Here is a 16,433-nt window from a genome sequence, read left to right on the forward strand (position 1 = left end):
CTATATAAAGCAGTATTCATCACAGCATCACTTAAAATAGGATCAAAAGCTAAAACTTTATCAGTAGATATTTGTAAAATAAATCCTGTTAAAATCATGATGTACTAGAAACTTATAGACATTAGAAAATATTCAAAACTATTAGATGGTAAATAGCCATAAACAGAATGTATACTATAATCTCAGTTTTTCACTTTTAAGAAAGTATATTTTTGTTCACAGCTGTTTTTACACACAATACATACTCACATTTCAAAAAATAACTTTAAAAGAACAATACGAAAATGTAAATTTATATTATTTATGCTTCTGTATTTTCCAAATTTTCTATGATAAATATACTACAGAAGAATAAACTGTTCAATAAAGGCAAACATCTATAGATAGCAGCATTTTGCATAATAGCCAAAGGTAGAAAGAAACCAAGTGTCTATCAATGGATGAATAGAAAAACTGTGGTTTCTGTATACAATGAAATATTATTTAAACACCAATAAAGTACTGATACTAATATAAAGTGGATGAAGCTCCAAAACAGTAATACTAAGTCAAAGAAGCCAGACATAAAAGGAACATATTATAGGATTCTATTTATATGAAATATCCAGTACAGGTAAATCCATAAAGATAGAATGCAGATGAGTGGCTGCTAGGAAGTGGGGGGGGGGGGGAGCGTACTATGGAGAAAAACTGCCTAATGGTTATAGGGTTTTATTTTAGAATTTACATAAAGATGATGATTCAACAACATTATGAATATAGTGTAATAAATGCCACTGAACTATTCACTTAAAGTGGTTAATTTTACATTTTTGAATTCCACCTCAATAAATTATTTTTTATTTAAAATTTTAAACTAGCAAAGGAAAAAAAAGTAAAACATCTAATTATCATATTCTTCTTTAAAGTTTACCAAATCGTTTCAATTACTTCCTCCTATAATTTCCTCCACCCATAAATTCTATGCATGCTAGTTAGTCTCTCTTGCTATTTTTATTATAAAAATAATTACTGGTGATATTAATGTAATACTATCCATTATTCTAAAGAGTTTATATATATATACATACATATATATACATACATGACATCTTATGTCAATTTTTTCATAAAATGTTTTGTAATCTACTTACCATACTATAAAAACTCTTGTATATAAATAAACATGCTTTATATCATCACATTTAAATGTCCTGTGGTATTGTATTTAATAAAGGAAACTATATTTAACCTGTCTACTATTAAAAATTTGGGTTGTTTATGAATAAATATAAGATAAACATTACATGTATGCTATTATTCAATTTACTTAGGATCATCATAGAAATAGAGCATTAAATCAGGCATAGTGGTGCATTCCTCTAATCCCAGCTACTCAGGAGGCTAAAGCAGGAGAATTGCAAATTCAAGGCCAGCTTGGGCAATGTAGAGAGATCCTATCTCAAAATAAAAATAAAAATGGCTGAGGATGTAGCTTAGTGGTAGTAGACCTCTGGATTTGATGTCTAGTATTAAAAGAAAAAGATGTAGAAAATTTGGTGGCATTATGTGTTTTAAAGCTCTTGGTGAATATAACCCAGCTGTTTATGGAAAGTCTGTAATACTCCTATCTGTAGACTATGGGAGTTCTTTCCCTTAGCACTTTTCTTTCTCAGAATTTTCTCAGCTAATCTCGGAACAAAGATCATCTTAGGAATCTGAGGATCATTTTATTTTCTATTTCAACCCTCCAACATACAGCTATATTTGGATTTTGAGAATTATTTTTCATGTGTAATTTAAAATTGATATGCACACATACCCCTACAATGTTAGGCCTTTCCAATTAAGAGTACTGTGTATAATCTCTACTCAGGAGTCATTCTTTTAAAACTTCCCTGTGGGCTACAATTACTTTCAAATGAGAAGATAAGGGCTCAGCAGTTGAAGACCGTGTAGATTATTGAATAAGGAGGAGTCAAATGAAAAGCAAGTATCACCCAGATGCCTGCCTCAAGTCACTAGCCCAAATATTTTCCTATAGGAAAAAAAAAAATAGGCCAACTTTCATGGATATAATTTACTACTAAAGTGAATTCTCCTTAATATGGGGTCACCCTATAAACCAAGGCAGAATTATATAAGCCTGAGACCTCTAAGGCCCCAAACCTTGTCTTGAAGAATATTAAGTATCTCATGCTAAATGTCTAAATTCAATTGACTTAGATGACTAAATGAAATGATAGAACCAATCATCTATTGGAGAAAAAAGCTGTAAATGTGGGGGAGGGGAGGAAGTGAGAGAAAGGAGAAACAAGAGAAACAGTGGTCAGGGGAAAAATAACATAGGCCAGATTTAAGAGGCCTTCCTGCTATTTGTAGACAACACTTGTTTTCTATATACTATCAAGCTACATCCTGGTAGAACCATAATGAACAGAAAAAAATCCATGTTCAGTTAAGAGTACCCAATGAGAAGCAGACATAATTCTTGTTTCTCTAAAAATATAAAACTAGAAGGAAAAAAATCACAAGATGTCAAGCTCAACAAGACTTTATAGATGAGCTACATCAATTTTCTTCTTTTCCAAATAAAAAGATGGAGCCAAGAGAAAGAAATTAGCAATTAGCAACAAGAAAAGGCCCATAACAGGGTCTCCTAACTCACAGTCCAATGGTCATCCTGTCTCACTCTCATGCACACATAACCAACTGTGCAACACCTCTCCATCAATTCATTTAAAAAAAAAAGTGATAAAAGCAAAATTTTTCTTCTGAGTAATTGAAATTAGGCAGTTTTTCAAGCTCCTGTAATGCCAATTCTGTATATAGTATTTAAGAATCATTAAGTTTCTAACACTCAGCAATTAATTCTACTAAATTAAAAACATTCAATTTCGAACAAAACCAAACTTGAGCACAATTTTTCAAAAAAGCCTCAACATGTTAGACATATATCTTGCATTTTCTAAAGAGCCAATTAATTTTCTGAAGGGAAAAAAACCTGTTAACTGAAAATTTCTGTGAAATGTTCTAGAAATAAAGGTGCACATTTCTGGCAGGCCAGGCCAGGAAAAAGAAAAAACAGCAGCTGGCACAAAAGAAAACTTTAAACAAACATGTTCTCCTGTGTATTTGCTTAAATAAACCAGTCTACCAAAACATAAAATCAAGACCTACGCATATATCTGCCTCCATATGTTCTTTGAAGTTCCATCAGTACAGTCCCTGAGAAAGCAGTAAGGAAAACATGTCTCTGCAGAGTCACTGGACATGAGGAAATAAGAGAGAACCTGCAAGGCTGTGATCTCATGAATGCAGAAGATCAGATTCAGCTGTCACTGGACAGTGTCACTGATGAGGCAGATAATGAAGCCAAGGCAAGACTCTATCTTGTCTGCTTGCTCAGTTAACATCTCCTCTATACCAGGTTTCATCTGTAAAGGAACCATTGAGAATATGTTCAAGCTATCTTAATGCTAAAGAATTTGGTCTCATGAGTCAATTTTCTTTAGTTTAAAGTTCAACAATATAATTTAAAAAAAATATATTTAAACAAAGTATACAAAGTTAAAATATCAAGCCTCTCTCAAGAGATTCAGTCAGTGGCTATTTTAGGGCATTGCTAAAGGTTAGGTTGCAAAGTCAGAAAATAAGTGAAAAATATCCAAATAAGGATTCTATTTAATATGTATTTTCATCACAAATATTTTGTTCATTTTTGTATTATATTATTAAGACTATAAGGAAATTATAAGTACAAAAAATGTATTCTCTATTTCACAGTTAAATTTAGATTCTCTCTTCCTTGTTGCTTAGAGCTAATGGGTATGTGTGCTGACATCCACAATCATCAGTTATTATCTGTGTTTTACAATTTCCAAATAAATCCTATTAGAGTCACAAACTGCTTCATAAGGATGCATCCTAATGGCCTATATTTTAACTACAACACAGTGCTGGAAAAGAAGCAACTCTACAGAGAGAAAAGGAGATCACACACCTAGTTATACAAATATGACCCAATTTCTATAATACTTTCCTTGGTGCAACAACAAAAAATTCTTATAACAAGCCTAATTTCTCTCCATAATGAAAGTGATGTACTTTCAGGTGAGATGTTGGCCTTTATTTAGAACTAGACTGTGCTGCCATCCTGATAAGAGCAGAGAGACAGTATATTATTTAATACATTTTTTTTCCATAGGCAAGGCACTTTATCTCTTCTTCCCAAGGCAGGAAAAAGTTTCCACCCACTAGCTTACTGGTTCTACTGTTTAAATTTTAAGAATAAATGAGAAGTCTAAGAAAGATCTGACCATCTGTTCATAGAAACTATTAAGAGACCACCTCCCCAATTCATTTTATGTTTCTCTTTTAAGATAAAATTATTTTCTAATTCAGCAAGTGTTCATTTTATAGCAGGAAACCTATCTCCTTCCCAAGTTGTCTCCAATGTCACCTAATGTCACCAAGACTAGATGAAGAATCCAGTAACTATGCCTAAATATCACAGCAGAAATGATTGTAAATGTTATTAAAATAAAACAGAAATAAGTATCTGGGAAAGTAAAGGTTTCATGAGTTGATCTGTATTTCCCAAAATTCATGTATTTAAGTTCTAACCTCTAGTACCTTAGAATGTGACCTTATTTGGCTTTTATAGACCAACTCAAGTTAGTTATAAGACAGGCCTAAATCCAATATGACTGAGAACCTTGTGCAAAGAAAATTTGAACCAAATGACAGGCAAGAAGGGAAGATAGATGTGAAGGGACATAAGGAAAAGAGGATCCCTTACAGCCAATAAAATAGGCCTGGACAAATCCTTCCTTGACCCCTTAAAAGAAACCAGCCCTGCCAGTACCTAGGTTTGAGACTTCTAGCCTCCAGACTTTATAAGATTCTGTTCCTTAAGCCACCCATTTTGTGGTATTTTGTTATAACTACCCTAGAAAAGCAATACAAAAAGATATCTCCAAACTAGAATACAGGGGAACTGTCATGTAACATAAATAAAGTGGCTGAAATGATTAAAATGTCTCTGATTAAGATTGAAAATTATAGGTATACCTCACTTTAGGAGATTCTTAAACAAGATATCATAAATTTAAAAAATAAAACTAGAGTTGATATTCTTAGAATAAAATCCTGCATTTGGAAGGAACATTAAGGTACACTATACTCAGCATTACTCTCATCAAGTAACTATACTTTCCTCTTCAGTCAACTTCACCCTGACTAGCAAAGATCCTGCAAAGAACAGCCTGTTCCAAGGGTCCACCTCCTTCCTTCCCATTTTCTCCTAATACACTCCAATCAGGTTTTTGCCTCTCTCACTAGACCTAAACTTTTCTCTTCAAGACCTTTGAAGACTTCCACCTTGCTAAATCCAAGAATCAGTTCTCAACATTCCTCTTCTAGCTCTAGCAACCATTTTCACTCACTCTAAAACTCTCTTCACCAACACCATTCATTTGGCCTCCAGAATCCCCTTCTCGCTCTAATCTTTTAATTAACTCTCCCAAGGTGACTCAGTGCTTGGTTCCTGACCTCTCCTTTCTCTAGCTAAGGTCACTCCAAGGGAGATCTTAGTAAAGCCTGTCACCTCTTTCAATACGTGTGAAATACATTTGACATACAAAATATGTCATCCAGAATCAAATTGCTTCTTACCACTTCATTCCTAAAACCTCTAAGATACCGTAGTGCCTCATCTAGATTCCTATAATAATCTCACTCATCTGTTCTCAACCATATCTCTGACAGCCTATTTCACACATAGCAGCTTGAATGATCTTTTTACATGTAATTCATGTTATTTCTGTGCTCCAAACTCTCCATGGCTTTCATCTCATTCAGATGAAAAGGCAAAATCGTTAACTTTTCCTGAAAAGCACCTTGTGATCTGCCACACTCCAACCATCTGACCTCTGTGTCCTCATCCCTACCACGTCTCCCTCTTCTTTGACCACGCCATCTGTATGCTCATTGCAGGGCTTTGCATTTGTCATTCCCTGTGTCCAGGAGCTCTTTCCCCAGTTATCTGCATGGCTTGACTCTGCTCCTCACTCAGGCATTGCTCAAACACTCTAGCATTGTTCTTTGATATCACCCCATTCTGTAACCTATTTTTCTTTCTAGACTTATCACCACCTGCCATGTATTTCTATAATCTCTATCTTAGTCCATAGGAAGGAACAGGAACTCTTGTGGTTTTGGTCTCTGATGTATTCCTGGTATCTAGATCAGGGATAAACATAAGAAGGACTGAATAAATATTTGCTGGAAAAATGAGTGAACACCACATGGCCTGGCATAGATTCAGTGTTAAATAAACAACAATTTGAAAATTAGCCTTTAGACAAGAGATTCTTAACCCTGACTACACATTGGAACCTGGTGCCTGGACCCTGTCCTCAGAGATTTCTAATCTGGAAATAAACTACTGATTTATCATTCTAATATGCAGGAAAGCTGACAATCACTTCATTTAGACTATGAGTTCCTAAAAAAAAAGAATTATTTTTTTCACAATTCTTTTCATAGTTTAAGGAGTTATAAATCTGCTTTTGAAACTTGATAAAACTAAGCATTGGAAGTTCAATTTAGCAGTCATTTAAACAAAGGTTGCAGGTAAAACACACAATTAGATGAAAAATTATAACTATGCTTCTCTACGGGTAAGATTGCAGGTGATTGTCGTCTCTTCTGCTTGTTCAAATTATTCAAATTGTTTATAACAAGTATATTACTTCTGTTTACAGAAAAATGAGAATTAATAAAAGTAAATGTGGATATGATCACTCAGACAAGACATACACAATAAAAAGAGAAAAAGACCAAAAGTGCAACTCTGACATAACTGACATTTTAGAAAAGGCAAGGCAACTATGGCTAGCTAAGAAAAATAGGATGTAACAATGAGAGATACAAAATTGCAGACTAGGAAAGCAGGAAGGAGCAGCCTAGAAGCAGGGGCAAGTGCTACAGAGAGATAGAGTACACTGAGCATTAAAATAAACAAACAAACAAAAAACCCACTGGTGGAGATTTAGGAAAAAACTACCAGAATTAAAAACCAGACTTTAGGGACTTGAAAGAGAGAAGCAAATTATGGAAATAAAGGTAGAGTCTGGTTTTGAAAGGTTGGCCAAGACTCATAACTGAAAAGAAGGTCAGGTTAAATACTATCCTGCCTTTACCTACGTTCACCATAGAGATGCAGAACTCACCACCATCATGTCAAGTAAGCTACGCACATTCTCCCTGTCCTGCCAAGGTCATCACCTTCTGCTACAGAAGGTGAACTCTAAGAAGAGATAAACCTAGATTGAGATATGTCATCCAGTCATAGGATATGTACCAATATGCTTTGTTTTCCAGAAACAAAATAATAATAATAATAAGAAAACCATTTTGGAACTCCCAAACTTGCAGAACTATCATTAATCTAAAAGAATTCTTATACTGCTCTAAATTCAAACATATCAACCAAACTCTCATCACTTCCACCAAAAATAAATAGATAAAACCTAGCTATTTTGCTGTACTTACTTATAGCAATATAATTTCAAATAATATACATATATATTTAATTGTCCTTCCAATTAAACACAAAATCTGCTTTCATTATCCAGAGTATGCAACTGCCCATTACATTACCATGAACTACACAAAGTCCTCCTTTTAACCTCTGAAAGAGTGCTATGTGATCCACCATTCATACCTACCTGCACTCTGAGAGCATGTGTTCATTAACTGATAATGAAATGATATATAGGCAGTCAGGCAGACTACTCAAAACAAGCATATGTACACTGACTAACTGAATGATTAGTTCTTCAAAAATGAAGAAAGCAAGAGAAAAAGCACTAAAATGAAGAAAGCAAGAGAAAAGCACTAAATACAGAGTGAAGCACAAAATCACCTCCAGAAATGACTCACAGAATTTCATCATTCCCACAGGGCTTACATATTATAGACTGCTGCTGCTGAACTTAATAAACAATCTATTTGGATAATGAATGTTCATAGGTTAAATTATCATATTGGAGTTTAATAGATAGCTTATGGAATAACAAATTGTGGTACAACCATTAATAGAATAATAGCCAGCAATAAAAAGAAATGAACTTGATACACATCACAAAAGAATAAACTTCAAAATCATTAGACCAAATTGAAAGAAGCCAGCCCCTTCCCCCACAAAAAATGCATGCCATATGATTCCATTTATCTATAATTCTAGAAAAGGCAACTGCATCTGGAATAACAGAAAGCATATATCAATCATTGGCTGCCTGGAATAGAGGGAGGGTTTGATTACAAAAGGAGCCAGAAATTTTTTCATGATGTTGAAAATCACTATCTTGAGTATAATGATAGTTTCATAAGTGTATACAATATCAAAACTGACCAAAATGTATACTCCAATATTCACAGTTTAGTATACTTCAATTAGTCTTCAATAACCTCTTTGTAAATTGAAGCAATGGTGTAGTCTACCCATAATTTATGCAACTAACACTTTCAAGGATTATTATCATTCACTTAAGAATAAGGAGCCGGGCACAGTGGTGCATGTCTATAATTCCAGCAGTTCAGGAAGCTGAGACAGGAGGATCTCAAGTTCAAAGCCAGCCTCAGCAACTTAGGCCCTAAGCAATTCAGTGAGAACCTGTGTCTAAATAAAATGTGAAAAAAAAGGGCTGGAGATGTGACTCAGTTGTTAAGTGCCCTGGAGTTCAATCCCCAGAACAACAACAACAAAATAATACAAAATGGTTCCAGCTGCTTGAGAGGCTGAGCCAGGAGGATCGTGAGTTCAAAGCCAGCCTCCGCAACTTAGCAAGGTCCTAAGCAACATAGCAAGACCAGGTCTCAAAATTTAAGATAAATAAATTAATTAATTAATTAAAAATAAATAAAACAGGCTGGAGATGTGGCTCAGTGGTTATGTACCCCTAGATTCAATCCCCAGTACAAAAAAAACAAAAGATTGCATGCAGTTTTATAATATGGTTTTATATAATACTGCACGCTTTTCTTTCATTCAAAGATTTCTCAGCTGTTCTTGCTCATTTAGTCTTCTGGTTCAACCTCAGAATACTTTTGAAAAGTTTTGCAATTTCCTTTGGATTCTCTTAAGTCTGCTTATTTAGGAAAAATGTCGTCTTTGTAGCATTATCTTTGTTTCGAGGGCATAGTCAGCTTTAGTATTTATTGAGACATTCTGTATCTCTCGGCCTTTGTATTTCTCACTATTTTATTTGGTTGATACCCCCTGCAATTTAACCTTTTAACTAATTTTTCCCTGAAAAGTCCTTGGAACAATGACTAAACATTTAGAATAATGCCTGGACTATAATTACTGTGGAAAAATCTCAAAAGAAAAAAGAAATAAAAATAACAAAAACATTAAAATGTGGTAAAACAAACTACAGACCACCAACTTTTCTCTCTGATTTTTCCTTACTATACATTGTTTTTTCAACAATGGTGGTCTGCCTTTTTGGTTTTGAAATGTTGCATGTCTGGTTTCATATGACATAGTCCTATCACACACTTGTTCCAACTTAATTTACCTTTTCATTACATCCTTTATTTCCAGAACCGTACAGAGGAAAAAAAAAAAAAAACAGTACCAGAAAATGCCCTTAGTCTAGTACTTGTCACATTGCTTACATGGTAGAACCACAGACAGCTCTGCTTTTTAGAACAAATTCTCCAAAATCAAGAATCTGGTAGAGACAGAATGAGACCACCTCAGCTCATCAGCAAAGCATGAGAAGGAAGTTTGTCTGCCAAAAGACATTCGGCTAGGGACTCTGCACAGAGAAGCCATCCTCAAGAGAAGAGGCTCAACAGCCACCTCACACCTTGTATTTGGGTAGCGCAGCAGTACACAGAGCTCTCCTTATTGAAACGTGGAAAACTGACATCTACCCTGGAGAAAAAAAGATTTCTGAAACACATGAGAAAGGAAGTACCACTTTGAGAAAAAGGAATGATTGGAAAATGATTGACTACCAGGGAAAAAGTTGTAAATAGCTGCTTGGTGCACAATACATAGTTTCTAAGAATCAATTATGCCAAATGGTGAACATACATCAGTTCTGTAGAGGGAGAGGTAGCAGGAAGACAAATACATCCAATCTTTATGGCTGGCCAGTTTTGTCATTTTTTTGCAAGTTATTAATTACCTTTGAGTTTCATTTTCTTCATCTCTAAATGTAGAGATATGTATTGCTGTGAGGTACTATTAATATAAGTAATATGTTTCATGTGTTTAACTTCTCAATAAATGGTACATGATGTCAAGAAAAACAAAGATAACTAATCAAAACTTTAGAATTAACAAGACTGCTCTGTAAGAAACTAAATATTCATTTGTTAAAAAAAAAAAAAAACAACAATGATTTTTCAGAGAAAAATCAATTAAAAGGTTAAATTGTAGGGGGTATTAACCAAATAAAATAGTGAGAAATGCAAAGGCCGAGAGATACAGAATGTCTCAATAGATACTAAAGCTGACTATGCCCTCGAAACAAAGATAATGCTACAAAGATGACATTTTTCCTAAATAAGCAGACTTAAGAGAATCCAAAGGAAATTGCAAAACTTTTCAAAAGTATTCTGAGGTTGAACCAGAAGACTAAATGAGCAAGAACAGCTGAGAAATCTTTGAATGAAAGAAAAGCATGCAGTATCATATAAAACCATATTATAAAACTGCATGCAATCTTTTTTTGGTACTAGGGATTGAACCTAGGGGTACTTAACCACTAAGCCACACCCCCGGCCCTTTTTTATGTTTTTGTTTTGAGACAGGATCTCACTAAGTTGCTTTAAACTTGCAATCCTCCTGCCTCAGCCTCCACAGTCCCCGGGATTATAGGCTTGTTCCACCATGCCCAGCTTTTTGTGCTATCTTGGTCCCAAAAACAGTCCAAAAGAAATCATATTAATGTGTATCATGTGATATATATATATATATATATATATATATCACATGATACACATTTATATATATATATATATATATAAATAAAAAATAGTATCATGTGTTTTATATATATATAATAGTATCATGTGTTTTATATATATATATATATATATATATATATATATATATATATATAAAATAGATTTTAAAGAATATATGTTCATATATACTCACATATAAAAACATGGCATAGAAAGTAAGTCAAAAGAGAAAGAATGAATTATATATTGTTCAAATTACTGATTATAAAAACTGACTATCCAGAGGACAAAGAGACTCATAGTATCCCTAAAAAAAATTTTAATGAGTCAAAATATGGAAATAAGTTTACAGTATATTGTTAGATACAAAAGAAAATCACCACACTATATTCATTGAGTATTCCCATTTTGTGAATGTGTAGATGTTTGTAATGTAATATATGCAAAGAACACTTGATAACATGTGATAGAGGCAATACAGATTAAGAGTAGATGCTAGGTAGCAGCTTGGGCTCATAAGTAACAGCCACACTAGAAAATGTTAGGATCACACTCATTATAGTTTGCAGGATGAGTGAGTTCATACACAAAATGCACTTAAAATTTTAACTGGCTATTGTTTTTATTAATTATTATTCCTATAATAAATGCTAAACTATTAAGATTAATATTATTTAGTGGGGTTATGCATATTTTTATTGCTTCATTTTTCTAGAATGCTCATATATTGCTTTTAATTTTAAAAAGTGGGGAGTTCATAACCCACTTGAATCGAATGTATGAAATATGATATGTCAAGAGTTTTGTAATGTTTTGAATAACCAATAAAAAAAGCAAAAAAAAAAGTGACAAATGCAAAAAAAAAAAAAAAAGAAACAAAAAAGAGCAGATTGTGCTAATATTTATCTGCTCTTTAGCTAGAGAGGCACTTCCCTAGCATAACAGGCTCAGATATGTTAAAGCATCAATTATTATTTTGGCTCAAGTCATTTCCTAGTAAGCATTATTGATAAGCTCAAGAACTATTAAGTAGAAGTATATATTAAGCTTACATTTGACAGAGCCAATTCTTTCTGTTCTCAATTTTAGGATATAAGATTTATGTCAAAAGGGCATATTTTATGTTTACATTGTTGCAATCTTAGAATAAAGTGCTAAGCATGACAGAATAAGAAAGAATGTTCTAGGACTAAAGCTCCAAGGACAGATTGAATCCACCCTGGTAATAGAGGCACAGGGCAGTAACCAAAACTCATTGTTTCCATAGACCCAACCCAGGCCAAAAGTCCCTTCAAAGCAGGAACCCTGAATGTTCAGAGTACAAAGAAGCAGCTCCTACAGATATAAAACACTTTCCTGGATGAACTCAGTCCTGCATTCTTCTGTCTGCTACCTGCTAATCCAAATCTTGTACTCTAAATTAGCATTATACCAATGCCTCTTCCACACTGCACTTAATATGTTTGAAGCTCATTATTGTGGCCCCTTAAGTCTTCTCTAAGCTAAAATCCCAATTCCCCTGACTAGTCCTCACGTGACACACTTTGTAAATAAGTCACCTAATTTATATCTGAAGCCAATATCACCTTATTTCAATATCCCTCTGCAAATATCACACCTAAGTTGAATTCATAACCCAAGTTAAATGTCTACTTTCCATGAATCAATCACCCTGTTCATATCAACAGAACAGAAGACCCTCCATCATTGCTCTTAGCAGTCGTGTGACATCTGTGGCTTCAAAAGTACTTTTAAGTAAGATTTCCCCATCCTAAAACATATAATTTTCAGAATAAAAAAGAACAGTCTACATTTAAAATAATTATGTTTGTTTGCTCATTATTCTAACCTTTCAAAATCACTTTGAATCCCAATTCTTCTTTCCAACTCATTAGGCATGCTTCCCAGCTTTTGATTTTAAAAAATTTGGATAGCCTTCTCAAAAGGAAAGTATTGGTATAAAATGGTAGTAGTAAAACATTTACAGGACAGAGATTAGATAATAAGGCTAAAAATACTGCATTGGCAAATTTCCTCCAGCTTAGCATCAATTCCTTAAATTAATAACCTCAGTGTACATTTGTTTAAAAAGCCAAGAATCTGCCCAGTATCCCATCATTGATCACAAATTTCTATATCTTGTCCATAAGGACATGAGACCAATACAAATGCCTTGCTGAATATGAGAAAAACCATGTCTATATCATACTCCAGATTTACTGCTGCCCTCCCCATCAACCTCTAGCAAGTTCCTATGCTAATTAATCACACTCCACTAGCTGTGCCTCCTTAGTATCATCAAATGCTTCTCACTCTGCTTGCTCCTTAAATGCAGGCATTTCCCTAAGCACCTTCCTCAATACACTGCTCTTGCTATATGCTCACAGCCTAGGTGATCTCGTCAACACCCATAGCTTTAATTGCCTCTCGTGAACTCATGGCTCCCAAGCTGTCCCAGCTGCATTCCTGTACCTCTAACTGTCTCCAGGAGACCACATTTTAAGCGTCGCATGGGCATTTAAAACTCTGAATGTGCAACACTGAACTCATTCCACTTTTGCCCAGCTTCTTCCTACCTAGAAGTCATGGGAGACTGAAATTTATCACTCAGTCACAGATTCCTAAAGATGGGATCTCTTTAATAGCTGTCAAATCCATCTCCTCCCACCCTCTCCATTTGCTGAGCTCTGGATTTTCATTTGTCTGCTGCTTCTCCCATAAGGAGAATAAAACAGTCGCCTAACTGATCTTCCTGCCTTAAATATAATACCCTTTTTATCTTCCTCTACTCTAAGAAACAACAATCTTTCTGCCTTACAAACACCTCAGTCTCTGCCTTCCTCTTCACCTAGGCACCGCTTGCCACTCCCACCCACGTGCCATTCATACTGGCCCTTGAACTGGTCATATTATTTAATTCCTTTCTACTGTTGCACGCCTTTATCTTCAACTGCCATATGTGGGATGCTGCATATCCCATAAAGCACTTCTGAAAATCCTTCAAAACTGAGTTGAAACATCACTTGTGCTGAGACCAGAGCTCCTTAGTTTGATTCATTTGCTCCTTCTGTGCTTCTTTACAACCCTGTGCACAACTTTATATCTGCATTTAATAACCATCTGTACCATAATCACATATTTTGAGTTTTTCCTATGAGAAATATATGATATGAACTTATTAAATGCTAGATGAGCAAATAAACATATGAATGACCACTGAAAAATAAATAACAAAGAATGAAATAGTTCTATTTTGAAATTTCAAAAACACACTTATAGAAAAAAAATGCTAACCCAAATCCAAGATTTCTTAGACACACTGCAATGGCTTCAACATTTTTCTCACCCAAATACACAAAAAATTTCATATATTTCAGAAATTTAATAAGGTACTATGTACCAAATATTTATTTTTTAAAGATTAAAATATTTTTTAATGTCAACTTGATATGTTAAGGGAATAATTCCATATTATTGTATAGACTAAATAAACAATTGTTTTTTCTAGGTATTATATATCTGAAAACACATAGAAGAAAAACCTAAGGAATATTTTCAGTGCACATATGTTATCTGTACTATAAAATAAGAGCCACATAATAAGAAAAACAAAAATATCTAAATAAAAATTCTATAAAAGGGAAATATGAAAAGTTAAGTGACATTTCTCTAAGCACACTAACAAGTGATTAAATTACAATGACATAGCATTTTCTACCATCAAATTAGTAAAAAAGTAAGTTTTCAGTATTGGCTAGGGTGTAGTTTATATCCTCCAGAATGAGGCTATAGTTCATAAACAGCAGAAATCTTAGATCTATCTTAGTAATCTTAGATCTATCTTAATAAATCTTAGTAATCTATCTAGATAATTAGAAACTCAGATAATTGGGGGGGGGTGTTACTGGGGATTGAACTCAGGGGCACTCAACACTGAACCACATCCCCAGCCCTATTTTGTATTTTATTTAGAGACAGGGTCTCACTGAGTTGCTTAGTGCCTCACTTTTTCTGAGGCTGGCTTTGAACTTACAATCCTCCTGCCTCAGCCTCCAGAGCCGCTGGGATTACAGGCATGCACCACCACACAGAAATTCAGGTAATTTTTCACATTGCTATTTATTGTAAACATCTTATACTACAATTAAAAACAACCTACTTATCAAAAATTAAATTTATTCACACACACACACACACACAGTACCAGGCACTGTCCAAGCATGTGTGTGTGTGTGTGTATACACATACATAAACATTTTATGGAGCTTACAATTACTGAGAGAGGGAGGAATCATAAATAGTATAAGTGATTAAAATATATTTTATTATGGATGCTGAAAGTGCTACAGAGAAAACTAAAAGCATGAAATGGATGTAGAGAGGAAGGGGTTGGGATTTTAAACAGGTGGCCAAGGAAAGCCTGACTGAGAAGGTAATGATTGAATAGAAACCTGAAGTACATGATGAAGAAAGCCTCCTAAAATACCTGAGGGAAGAGTGTTCCAGGTAGAAGAAAGAGACATAGAGAAGTCCTGAGAAAAGAGCTCATATAACATATTCTAGAAAGAGCAAGGAGACCAGGGTAGGTAAAGGAGAGTGAAAAATAGGAGGTACTTCTATTTAAATGTGCTTCCCAAAGTTCATGCATTAGAAACTTAATCCCTAATGCAGTGTTCTGGAGGTGGGGCCTAACCAGGAGGCATCCAGGTCATGAAGGCTCCAGTCTATGAAGGGACGATGCTATTATCACAGGAGTGAGTTTGTTGTAAAAGGGCAAGTTCAGGACCCTCTTGCTCATCCTCGCTCTCTTACCACTTCACCTTCAGTGGTACAGCAAGAGGCCTTCACCAGATGCAGCTCTTTGGTTTTCAACTTCTTCACCCCCAGAACTGTTAGCCAAACATTTTATTTATTATAAATCAACCCATCTGTAATATTCTGATGTAGAAGGACAAAACTGAGTAAGACAGGGAGAGTGATAATAGGTGATATTCAAGGCTTCAAGAAGGCCCAATGGACCACCATCAGAGCTGTGATTCTGAATGAAGTCTTATAAGGGTTTCAAGCTGAAGAGTAACATGATCTTACATATGTTTTAATGTGATCTCTTGGCTGTACTGCACCATCAAAATGGGAAGTTATCACAAAAGTTCAAGTAAAATACGATAGTATTGTAATCCAGAAGTCACAGGCAAAGTGGTACAAGTCCCAAATCTAGCTATTTTAAAGCACAGACAAGAGAAACTGCTAATAGGTTGGATGTAAGATACTGAAGACAAACAAGTAGATGGAGCCTCAAGGGAGCTGCACCTAAATAAAATAGGGAGGAGTTGCACCTAAATAAAATAGGGAAATTCTGAGTAGGTTTGGAGCAAGTATTAGGAACTCAGTTTGGGAATATGAGATGTGAGCTACCTATCCAAGTGTTAAAAGGCTATGTTTGATAGGAATCCAGGGATGGTCCA

The sequence above is a fragment of the Marmota flaviventris genome, chromosome 1, assembly GCF_047511675.1.
Source record: "Marmota flaviventris isolate mMarFla1 chromosome 1, mMarFla1.hap1, whole genome shotgun sequence".
In the NCBI taxonomy this organism is placed as follows: domain Eukaryota; kingdom Metazoa; phylum Chordata; class Mammalia; order Rodentia; family Sciuridae; genus Marmota; species Marmota flaviventris.